At 35.0% G+C, this 13,508-nt stretch overlaps 1 long non-coding RNA gene across 1 annotated transcript; it reads left to right on the top strand.

Annotated features, from left to right (window-relative positions):
- Positions 1-8,938: 8,938 nt before the first annotated feature.
- On the top strand, positions 8,939-12,872 carry LOC128188908 (uncharacterized). Its single transcript, XR_008244199.1, has 3 exons — positions 8,939-9,779; positions 10,172-10,271; positions 10,675-12,872. It is a non-coding gene; the product is annotated as an uncharacterized LOC128188908 (long non-coding RNA).
- The last annotated feature ends 636 nt before the right edge of the window (positions 12,873-13,508 follow it).

Raw genomic sequence — 13,508 nt, 5'->3', positions numbered from 1 at the left:
AAAATACCAATGGCGGGAACATGCACCGCACATGTGCTTGGCCAAACCCAGTAACACCCCAATTAAACAATATTATTGTGTGATAACACAAAAGATGAATATAAACATTATACGCTGGATCTTAGATATACTTCTGCAACATTACAAATACATTACAAGTCTCAAAATATGTAATAATTACCTGGAAAGAAGAGAGTGAAGATAGAAATAAATTCGTTTATTTGGTTGGGTACCAGATACTGACTTCTAATGTAAAAGAGTTCCAATAACAGAGGACCAGTCAAAGCGTTACCATAAATTGGAGTTACCTCTCTTTGCTTGTACATAAAAAATGGTATCCCCCTTATCCTATGCTAACACTATTAACAAAATATGTTTCTTGTAACAATAGTACTCTGATTTATTGTCATTTTGCGACATATGCTGTGCATTTATAAGCAAAATGTGTTACACATTTGACTAAATTCATGAAGCAAACAAATTTCCGAATTCGGCATTTTTTCGATAAAATGCGGATTTAAACTCAAACAACAGTAAATTTAGTCATCCAGGGTTGATAAGGAAATAAAACAACGGAAAAAAATGTTCATATATCGATAAAACAATGCAAGAAAACGAACAGTTTTCATACGATATTCCTGTTCCTCATAGAGCGGCGTTGACCCCGTGACGTCACAGTTCATCTCGCGCCAAATCGGTTCGATTCAAAACTCCTTCAGGTGTGAAATCGGGTTTTCCCCAAATATCTCGAAAACGCCGTAAAATTTTCAGGATGATGTTTTTACACATATATCTCCATTATATCAAAAATTGACAGGCACTGCAGGTACCCTTTAACGTCATCAGCTGTTGAAATATAATAGCATACAGCAATAAAAAATAACACAAGCACACCACACTGAAACACTTGCTTATCAGTGTATATATTATTTAAATTATAACGATTAGCTCCTATATGTATAGTGTTCCGATGGGGCCACTTCGACCTTTCCACTTTCGCCTTTAGGGCAGAGATGCGAGAGTGCGAAGTTGCAAAGGCGAAGGTGCGACGGCGAAAGTGCGAAGATACGACGGCGAGGGGCGATACTACTATTGCTCCTTCGCCTTTGCAACTTCGCACTCTCAACTTCGCACTGTCGCCTTCGCCTTTTTTTATAGCATTCAGAAAGTCTCGGTCGATTACATGGAATTTGATGCAGACACCGTACTCGCCAAAGTTTTCCGATTAATCCATGATACTATTGGTACGCATGCGCTAGGCCATTGTGCTTACTATGAGTGTTTGTAAATATTTTAATGTATATATATATATATATATATATATATATATATATATATATATATATATATATATATATATAATCAAAAAAGAAAAAGAAAATGAACAGTTCCAAAGTTTCTATTCACTAGCGCTTTCTGGATTTACATCCTTCTTCAGGTGAATGTACATAAGTTCTTCATAACTTATGTACATTCACCTGAAGAAGGATGTAAATCCAGAAAGCGCTAGTGAATAGAAACTTTGGAACTGTTCATTTTCTTTTTCTTTTTTGATTATTTATACTGTGTGATATCACCTTTCACTCATTTTGGATTATATATATATATATATATATATATATATATATATATATATATATATATATATATATATATATATATATATATATATATATATATATATGTTTACCAGTGCTGGCTATGACTAATCATTATGTACTCCACATAAAATGTAATGTCCGCCATAATGTATACATATGCACTTCCAGACTCCTGTCACTTACCAGCTGTCTGTTTAACGTGGATCAAACACAGTAACATTCTAATTTTATTATGCGACACTCCTTGTTCATGAATGGATCTAGAGGGGGATAGGGGTCCCCCACCCGGAGAATTCAATATTAATAACTTCACACATGCAGCAAAGGGGGACAGAGGGTCCGGATCCCATCCCCCCGGAAAATTTAATTTTATTAATTATATACATGTATAATAAAATCTCAAAAATATGTCTTGGAACCCCCCCCCCCACCCGACAAATATAATTATCAATCGATCCTCCCCCCCCCTCTTCCCAGAAAAAGTTAGATCTGCGCAGGCTGTTGAAAATGAATTCTAAAAAGTTCATCGTCTGCCTCAGATGTCCTTTTATAGAGCTAAAATTGTCTTTAAACGATAGAGAGCTCCACAATTATAAAAGGGCAAAGGCGAAAGCGCGAGGATGCGAAGGCGAAATTGCGAAGGCGAAGAAGCGATAGTAGTATCGCTTTTTCGCCATCGCAACTTCTCACTTTTGCCTTCGCATCTTCGCGCTTCGCCGTCGCACTCTTGTACTTTCGCCTTCGCAACTTCGCACTCTCGCACCTCGACCTAAAGGCGAAAGTTCGAAGGTCGGAGTGGCCCCATCGGAACACCATATATATGTTTTTATGTTTAAACTTAAGATGATTATTTTATTATCATAACATATTATAAAATTTAAAACACTGAATGTTTGAATATCCTCAATCATATTGAATTGTTCACAAACGAGTCGCTAGCGGTTGTATCCGTGGTAATACCTCCCTGTCCACATGATATAGAAATCGGAGCACACTGTATGATTAATATCCGCTGCATATAAATGATCATACTGCACTTAGATATTATGATCACTTGAGTTGCAGTACTTCTATTGTTAATCGCTACAGCAAGAACACCACCATATTAAAACTTTTAAAGATGATCTTAATATCTATGAATTGTCTTGAATTGGACAGGGTATGTAGTTTCATTATGCATCTGGATGATCAGGTGAAAACAGATCAGGCTCAAGAGCCTTCATTCTCCTGACGATTGTCTGCATGTCTGTCCTCAGAGATCCAATGTGGTTCTCCATTGTGGACAGATGCTGAAGAACATCATCAGATTGTTTGTAGCTCCACTCTGTTCAGTTGTAATGGCTTCTTCTCCGTCGAAGCCGTCAGACATCTTTCTCCAACATCCAGTACTGCGTAAAGGTCATCAGGACTCCATTTATTCAGTGGTGACTTACGGCCTTCCTGAAGGGTCGCAATGGGTGGATCTTGCACCTGTTGCAGTAATGGTGCATGCTGATCTGAATGCGGCTGTTGCAGGGTCTCATGGTTTGACTCATGCACATCAATAATGGTGGCATGTTATGTTCTTAATATGCAAAAGCTCTGTGATTGGAAATGGCAAAGTCATGCACAGAACTCTTGACATGCCTGAGCTACATGTATGACAGTACTTGTGAACAGTGCTGAAGATCCATAATTCTGAGCAGAACCCTGGACAATTGACAATACTGAACCGTCTATTGCCTGGACTGTTTCAGAAATAGCGAATGTCTCTGCATGGACTCTGCAACTGCTGACATCCCTTCAACATTACAGGGTATAGATTCAGTCTCGGCTTTAGCTATTAGCAGTGTATAACTACTTTGTAGCTAAGCCGTACTTACTCCATATTGTGTATCCTCTATATTAGGTTCAATGTTGACTGCAGCTATATGTGGTAATCTTCCATCCTGTAGTTGAGCCACATTAACCTGATGCTGTAGCCCACATTGTATTTGGCTTAATGTACCATCCTGTGCTGGACCTGCACATGCATCTTGTGTTGGTTGCTGTGCCATCGCATCGGTTGTGTTGGGGCAACACCATACTGGGGCAACATGTGTAGAGGATACTACAATGATGGAAAGCATGGTGGAGAAATCATACCATAACTTATCATTGAATATGGATAACAGACACTGGATGAAAAATCAAGTTTCAGCAAAACTGAAACTATATGGAAACCTTGCTGAAACTTGAAGTTGAAGTTTCATGTATAGTTTCCGCAATGCGGAAACCATTATATCGATTCAGCAAGTATCCGTTAGGTTTCAGTCAGCAGAAACTTTAGTCTAAGATTCCTGATGGTTTCCGCAATGCGGAAACTAAATTTGAATCGTGTGAATAGTTGTGTAAATTATTATGGAAATATTAATCAGTTTCAGAACATTTCCGCTATGTTTCAGTATGCTGAAACTTTAAGTTAAGATTCCTGATGGTTTCCGCAATGCGGAAACTAAATTTGAATCATGTGAAAAGTTGTGTAAATTATTATGGAAATATCAATCAGTTTCAGAACATTTCCGCTAGGTTTCAGTATGCTGAAACTTTAAGTTAAGATTCCAAATGGTTTACGCATTGCTGAAACTATTATTAAAATTGATTTGAGTTTAATAGTGATATCATTTATTTTCAACAGGTTTAAGTTTAATTCTAGCCTAATGATAATGAATCCGTACATACTAAAATGTATAGTAAGGTTTCAGCGTGACTGAAACTATATGTATACATGTAACTATCTTCAAATGTGGCAAATAAGGCGATTAAGAACCTTACTAAGTAATTAATTGAATTTGAAAAGAAAAACTGATGTCTGATCTTGTTTAATGCATATGATGAAATCATTAATCTTAGGTACTCGGGCACGTGTATACATGTGTATACATTCTTTGTCCAGGTGACCTCCTCTGTGATTTTCCTGTATATTCTGTGTGGATTGCAGGGTTTTTTCTGTCAGGAGTGAACAAAAGACTGTTACATAACATATACACAGTACGAAGCGTGAGTTTATAACTAAAGCCCGGCGGGAATTTTTTTTCAATTTGTGTGTACCTGAATTAGTAAAACTGATAAGTAAATTATAATTATTTAGTAAAATAAATTAATATACCTATTTTGTAAGACTCCTTCTTAAATCATTTAGTTATCATTGGAATGAACCTTGAGGTACAGTAACTAATTAAGCAAACAGATCAAGGTAAAGTCGTTGTAAATTTTTACAAATCGTACCAAATATTCGTACAACCTGAAGTTTAGAGCCAATTCATTTCTTTTTTAATACCACGCCAACACATGTACACAGGAATTTTTTTTAAAAAATTCTACAGTTGATAATAACAAGTAAAACCCACTTGGAGTTTGAGTTTAATATAATAATTGTTTGATTATTTACATGCATTTCAGACTTTACTGCATGTATGACTGTATGATGATTCACTGGCGTCGGAAGCAAATTGAAAGTGGGGGGGGGGGGGGCTAGACTAATCCTCAGAAATATTGAGGGAAAACCCTAAAATACCCTAATTCCCAAAATCATGAAAATCCTAATCCGTGGGGGGGGGGGGGGGGGGGTATACCTATACTATATACTTCCGAAAATAAATTTCCCTACCCAAATTGTTTCCCCCAAAATCATGAAATTCCTAATCCGTGTCGGGGGGGGGGGGGGGGGGGGGGGGGGCTAGTATGCCTATTACTCCAACTTCTCAATCTTTCAAGGTAAATTTAGGAACAATTATATTTCCGGCGAGAAAAAGTTGGGGGGGGGGGGCTATATGCCTATTGGTTAAGTCTAACTTTGCACTAAGCCCGCCCCCCCCCCCCCCCCCCCCCCCGGTTCGACGCCTATGTGATTCGTGCATTTCTATACTTTGTATTTACTTTCTGTACTGTAAACACAGATATTGATACATGTTTATGAAACATGCACATGTTTCTGTTATAAGATATACTAGTAATAAGCATTATTTATAATTTTACTGAAGTTATACGTTATATTACAAAATCAGTTTAAAATCCAGCACTAGCCTTGTGGTGCACGTGATTTTAATCCCATTTTTAAAATTTGATTATACATTCGTATACATTTGATGTAGAAAGTATATTAAATAATTAAGGTCTTCCGTTTCCAACGGAAGACCTTATAGAGATTGTAATGTTTTTAGGGTCTTCCGTCTTCAGCGGAAGACCCTTCTATTATTCTTCGGTTTCTTTTTCAATTCTATTATTAGGGTCTTCCGTCTTCAGCGGAAGACCCTTTTATTATTCTTCGGTTTCTTTTTCACTTTTCTTATTATTATTATTATTATTATTATTATTCTTTTTTTGTCTTACAAATTTTGTGCAGGCGATTTCTCAGAGATGGGAAGATCAATTTCTCTCAAATTTTCAGGACTGAAGCCTCGTTATCTGAAATTTATACCGCTGAAACAGATTTTGAAAATTCACTTCCGGTCGGAAGTTATCGTCCGTTTACGATTTTAAAAAGTCAATTTTGTCGCTCAGGTTTTTCAAAAACGAGCAAAGATAGAGAGCTGAAAATTTCAGAGATGATAGATCTATCGATTTCCTGGTGCACCTCGGTATAGAGAATGTTCGCCGTCACTTCCGGTCGTCACCGGAAGCAAAATTAAAAAATGAAAATTTTCAACTTTTTATATTTATATATTTTTTCCAATAAAATGATAGTGACCCTTTTACCGATTCAGAATATGTAATTTGTTTCAAAATCGATCAAGGCGTTCTCGAGAAATTAAGCGTCAAAGTCCTGAAGCGAGAGTCCGAGTAGCTCAGTCGATATAGTCGTGGACATGGCCCAGGCGACCCGGGTTCAAGCCTCGAGTGCCGCAAAATTTTTTTTCATTTTTTTTGCTTAGATCAACGATTTTATCTTTGAATTGATAAGTTTAATCTAATCTATTCAAAAATCGGACGGAAGACCCACTCGTTGCTCGCAACGAGATCGAATCTAGTTATTATTATTCTTTTTTTCCTTACACATTTTGTGCAGGCGATTTCTCGGAAATGTCTGATTCGATTTCCTTCAAATTTTCACTGATGATGCCTCGCCATCTGAAGTTTGTACCCCCGTGACATTTTTTCAAAATTTACTTCCGGTCGGAAGTTATCGCCGTTTTACGATTTTTTAAAGTCAATTTTGTCTCTCAAGTTTCTCAAAAACGAGTAAAGATTTAGGGCTGAAACTTTCAGAGATGATAGATCTATCGTTTTTCTGGTGCACCTCGGTCAAGAGAATGTCAGCCGTCACTTCCGGTCGTCACCGGAAGGAAATTTCAAAATTTGAATTTTTCGACTTTTTTATTTTTTGATATTTTTTTAAAAAATATTTTACACCTTATAGTGACCCTTTCACTGATTCAGAATATGTAATTTGTTTCAAAATCGATCAAGACATTCTCGAGAAATTAAGCGTCAAAGTTCTGAAGCGAGAGTCCGAGTAGCTCAGTCGGTAGAGTCGCGGACATGGCGAAAGCGACCTGGGTTCAAGCCTGGAGTGCCGCAAATTTTTTTTTAATATTTTTCGCTTAGATGTACTTTTTTATCTTTGAATTGATAAGTTTGATCAAATCTATTCAAAAATCGGACGGAAGACCCACTCGTTGCTCGCAACGAGTTCGAATCTAGTTTATTATTATTTTTTTCCCATTTTTTGTCCACAAGAAATCTCAGAGATGGCTGGATCGATTTACTTCAAGTTTTCAGGAGTGATAGAAAATAATCGTATCTCGAGGCGTTTTTTTCATTTTTTCAAAATCGACTTCCTGTCGTCCGTTTCCCGTCCCGCGACAAAAAGCTTGTCACATCGAGATCTCAGCAACGATAAAGATTTGAACATCCAAACTTTGAGGGATGATAGACCTATAGTTGTAGATGTGTTTAAACACTTTTGTTTTGTTCGTCGTAACTTCCGGTCGTCACCGGAAGCTCTTCAAAAATTTTTGTTTTTACGTATTTAATTTATTTTCCATAGAATAAAAATATTAGTATAGATCCTTACATATGTCATCTATGCAATGTTAAATAAACAAAAAAGTTCTACTTCCGGTGAGATACCTCGATTATCTCAGGAAGCTTTTTTAAAACATATTTTGTACCCGTAAGTTCTCGGGTACTGTACGTGATCAAGACACAAAACTTTCACTAATCATAGACATTTGATTGAAGATGTGTTTAAACAGTTTCATTTTGTCGTCCGTCACTTCCGGTCCACAGCGGAAGAGTTCAAACAAATCAAACTGTTTATCCGTTAAACTGTTTTAATTTTGATAGTTTTAGCTACTTTGATGAATAATAATGTAAAATAATGTAAAATAGGAAAGTAAACAAGATATGAAAAATTTAAATTTAATTAAGCACTTCCGTTTGTCCGTTTCCTGTCCCGAGACAAAAAACCTTATATCGAAGAGATCTCAAAAAAACCGACTTCAACAATTAAACTTTGTAGGATTATAGACCTGTGCATGGACACGTGTTAACACTATTTTGTTTTATCCGGCGGAACTTCTGGTCGTCACAGGAAGTACACCAAATTCTGATTTTTAAAAAATATGTTGGTTATTTACCATGGAAGTAACATTTTAGTTACAAAAATACATCCACACATGTTTAAAAAACCAAAAAAGTTCTACTTCCGGTGAGACATCTCAAATATCTCAGGTAGCCTTCTTTTAAAACAAACTACCCCCAAGATCTCAGAAACAGTGAGAGATCAAGACACAAAACTTGTATGGATAATGGACATTTGAATGAACATGTGTTGAACGGGTTCCGTTTGGTCGTACGTCACTTCCGGTTTTCACTCGAAGTGTTCAAGCAATAAAAGGTTTTTTGTTTTGTTTTAACATAAGAATTTTTTAAACATTTTACTCAATGTGATGAACAATAACGTATCATAGGTAAATGTACTAAAATACGTATTTTCAATTTCTTAATCACTTCCGTTCGTTCGTTTCCGGTCCCGAGACAAAAACCTTTTCTCAACGAGATATTATAACTAACAAAAACTTGAACATCCAAACTTTGAGGAAAGACAAGGCAATGTATGAAGATATGTTTACTATGTTTTGTATGATCCGGCGTAACTTCCGGTCGTCACAGAAAGTACTCAAAAAATGACGTTTTGTCTTTTTGTTTTGTTTATTTCTTGGGAATTCCTTTACAGTATAAATTATATCCGTTTTCTGTTTACAAGAGAAATGGATCTTTTGTACAGATTTATACGTGAGGAACGGAAGACCTTTTGTTGCTATAGCAACAAGAGTCTAGTTAAAATTATATTTTGATTATATATCAGTCCGACGTGTACGTCTTACTTCCCGGCTTGTTTAACGCGTTTGTACTTTAATTTCCTAAGTATTCTTAACGTACTGTTCATCGCATGACCAATCAGTGCACATGTGTAACTGTAAAATAATTGCCATCAATTCATCATAGTTGTAAATTCACCGTACGGGTAAACGCTGTTAACCGGACCCCGTTAATTGATCGGCATCTAATTATATTTGTGATTTCTGTGTGTTCATGCATAACCTGCTCTGTGATGAACATAATGTTTTCACACCTCTATATTTTGAATAAGAATATGACCGTGCTTTGAATCGCGGTGAATATTGGACAAGTCAAGACTAACTTGTCAGTAAACTATATATGGCTCTATCATATTTAGTTTGGCAAAATCATCAGTATATGTAAATAAAATATAGTTAAAGACAAAATCTGATACATATGTCTCATTAAAACTTGTTTAATTTTATTAGACATTTGTAAACAAACGGTCGGCCATTTTTTTTTTGGTTAATCACGTGTTACAAATATAATTGTAACAAACACACGCCAATACTTTGTCGTATTTAACCAAGAAATACTGACTCCGACAGTTCTTATTTAAAATAAATATACATGTAAAAAGTATACTATTCGGTAAAAAATGATTATTTTGATTAAACATTATTCATTTTAAACTATCCCAAGATGCACTTTTCCAAGATTTAGCGGGTTCTGATTGGTCAGTATTGGCGCACTTTATGATTCCGAGCGAAGGTTAAAATGGACAAGAAGGTGCTGTTGTAAAATGGAGAATTCAGAAGCATTTATGGCCTCTACAACAAGGAGATAATGCAGGAACGAAGAACTCATGTCAAGGTAACTTAATTCACAATATAGATACTCCCAATAACATTTTTAAGACTCTAATTTATCTCTCATTTGTAAACAAGATCTCGCGCCATCAAATCAAGATGGCGTCATTTTTTCAAACTTGGTTCGGCGTTTTAATTTTTATTACCGTATCTCTTTTAAATATACGTTTTGACCAAGTTAACCATTAACCAACTTTATATGCATGATAACCAAGATTATCCAGGGTATACACATATATAATTATATAAACGTCCCTAATATATGAATGCTTGGTTGGTAAACAAGACGAACAATGAATCTTTCGCACATTATACAATTTAAAAACTCTAAATGTAACGAAAAAAATTTATTAATTAAATCCGGAAAATGAAATCTTTCACGTTTTTCTTTTTCAGCATTGACAGCATTCAAAGTCAATGTTTCCGGTGATTAGTTGCACCCTCTGTTCGGTGATTCGGGTGAATGTTTTGACCAGCTGGACGATGTGAACGCAAGGTATTGCTTTGAAATTGATTATTTTCACCATTAACTTATACATGTGTTGGATGTTTATAATTTACTGTAGTAATTTTGGGGAAATCCAGGTCTAAGTTCTTGAAAAGGAGGTTGATTGGGGGGGGGGGGTGAAACACACTTATTGTTGATAAGTTTTTCCATTGTTCAGCAAACAATAATTGAATCAAAATGAAAATAACATAGCTTCAAACATAAAATGAAACATTTTAGACCAGATACTACTGTAGTCATTATATAACATAGTTTAAACAGCAACTGGCAACTGCATATAGTAGCTTCTGTATTCAGAATTTTATTCAGAATGCTTTTATTACATGTTAGGCTGAATGACTTATGTTTATTGTTTAAAAATCTAAATGAAACTTTATTATTCTTGTTGAAGATAAATAGAACAGATATAAAGTACAGCCCAGTGAAAGGAACAAGTTCATCGCAAGAAGAAGAATTTTAATGCTACCACTGTCCAGAACTACTAAGTCTGCTGTAGCCATGATGTGATCATATGAGTGCTTCACCGGTCTGGACAATGCTCGAAAGTCCCCCAAAAAGGCCTATTTCCATAAACTATGACTCGGGTTACATCAACAACAGCCAATGACACTCCTTATTGATTCGAATGGACACATCTCTACGACCCGACTAAACCTCTGCAGAACAAGACTTTTTAACTGTAAAGTATTCTCATTTCAAAAAACCTATAAAATATAAAAGTAATTTTTTTATATGATCAAATACCAGTATATTACAAGGTCTGTCTGTAAGCTAGAATCTTAGAAAATCACATGGTTTTGACTTATTGAATGATTGATTAGACCTTGCAGATATTAACTTTCATTTTCTTATTTGCAAATATTGCATAAAATATTAGACTCCATGTAACATATATCCTCACACCTCCAAGTGTTAACTACTTTTTTTTCCATTTTCTTTGTTTAAACATTTATTGATAACTTAGTTTTTATTTGCAGCAATATATGAAAAATTAAGAAACCAATCTTAAATGTAAAAAACTGCATTTGGAGATGAATGCATCGGTCATAGAAATGATAAAATACACCAAACAATATTCAATTATGTCGTATATGAAAATATATAAAGACAACAAATACCCCATGTATTACAATTTTTATATAACAAAATTACTTGGATGGAAAGTTGTTTCCATGTGGGTTTTATTTTAATCTGTGTTATGTAACTAATATATAATTGGAATTAGCTTTTATATCATAAGTAAAATGCTGGTATTGATGAGAATTGTAAGGTGAATGATCTGTGTGATACTTTGTATTTTATACATTTATGCTACAAAAAGCAAGTACATGTACATGTAGTAATACTTGTCATATATAAACAATGTATATTTTACTTCATGTCTTGGATTTAAAAATATTAATGTAGGTAAAGTAGTGAAATGTAGGAAGGTAAACCGTGTGTAAAGAAGAATATTCATCAGGAATGAAGTGTGTTGCAATCAGCATAATTAATTAAATGTGTACATCATATTTTTGCACATGATTTGACAGACTGCTCCATTGTTAGCTTTTTATTGGCCAACAAGCTTTTCATATCTCCCTCTGGGTCATCTATTAAATACTGACAGGCTTATGATATTAAAATCTGATCAGTTGGTACATCATGGGTGGAAATGAAAAGTTCACTTTGGACTTAATGGATTATCCAAAAAATGATATCAAATCCTGTTCTATTGTAAAACATTAGATTATATTACTAACAAAGAAAAGGTTTATCCCAACTTGTAAGTGGGTCACTTTGACCTCATTTTGGAATTTATTGACATACATATTCAAATCATATCTGGGTCATACCTCTATAGTCAACTACTATCTTGTAGTGTATTTTTTTTTTCTTTAAAGATGGATACTTTAGACTTTTCAAAAATATTTTATGGTGTACATATTCATTGTAGTTCAAAACAAATTGAGACAAGTGTATCATGTTCATGTAGCAGTGAAGTTTTCTTTGTTTATTCATGTACGTGCAGTTATTTTGTAAATTGCATTCATATTTTTAAAAAAGTAAGATCTTTGTTGCATTTTTAAAGGGAGATTTGATAGGCATTTAATCGAGATGAAAAAAAATATAAATGTAAAGATTTCTATGGGAGTTTTTTTTCTTGTGAAATTTTATCATTTTTTAAATAAAAGTCCCTAATAAGGGAATTGCCATATGGATGTTTCTCCATTATTGTATCTTGGCTGTATTTTATTTATTATTGGAAACAATTTCAGATTTTTGAACAAAATAAATTTGGAACTGTTTGAAATTGTTTTGTTTTTACATAGAGTAGAAACCTTGCTCAGCTTTTGTGAAAGCAAAAATATAAAAAGTTTCAGTAAGTTTCAGTTGCGGAAACCCTTTGTAAACAATATGTTTCCCAATTGTATATGGAGGTTGAAACTATGCAGAAACTTCAAGTTTCAGTAAGTTTCCGTCGCGGAAACCATTTGTAAACAATATGTATCCCAAGCGTATATGGAGATTGAAACTATGCAGAAACTTCAAGTTTCAGTAAGTTTCCGTTGCGGAAACCATTTGGATTCATGGACAGCCTAAGTTTCAGCACTGCGGAAACTTAATGAAACTTGAAGTTTCCGTGCTGAAACCCGTCGGAAACTTAAAGTAACCTTAAGTTTCCGCAGAGTTTCCAAAGGGTTTCCGCAGCGCTGAAACCAGATATTTCATCCAGTGAGAGATACTGAGGCATCACCCTCCATGGCATAAGATTTTGGTATAGATCTGCATATGGTATAGCGTATGGAACAGAAACACTATTGTATGGCGGGTAGAGGCCTGGCGGGACCCCACATGGCAACATGCCTGTCTGCTGGATAACATAACCATTTGACAGTATGGGACGTACTAATGGATATACACTATGTGCACACTCACCCCCTCACTAATATTCCACCGATTACTGAAGTTTGTACCTTATTGATTGTGGTTACACTGTACTTTAACAATGAACAAATGATGTTAAATGCTTAATGCGTGCTAAAATGCTTGTTGCAGCAGTAACAATTCATGCTTTAAATCTAAAGCTTGAACTGCTGATGACATTAGAATAACCCAAACTTTAACTTAAAAAGATTAAATTATTCAAACATGGGGAAAAACCTAATTGTTTCAGACACTGATCTTAACTGCTTGAAAAAAAATCAACCTACATGTTCTGAAAAAAATTTAAATTCTTAACTT

This window comes from Crassostrea angulata, chromosome 6, assembly GCF_025612915.1.
Source record: "Crassostrea angulata isolate pt1a10 chromosome 6, ASM2561291v2, whole genome shotgun sequence".
Taxonomy (NCBI): Eukaryota; Metazoa; Mollusca; class Bivalvia; order Ostreida; family Ostreidae; genus Magallana; species Magallana angulata.
Note: the sequence above shows the minus strand (reverse complement) of the source record. Positions and strands in the feature narration are given on the sequence as shown.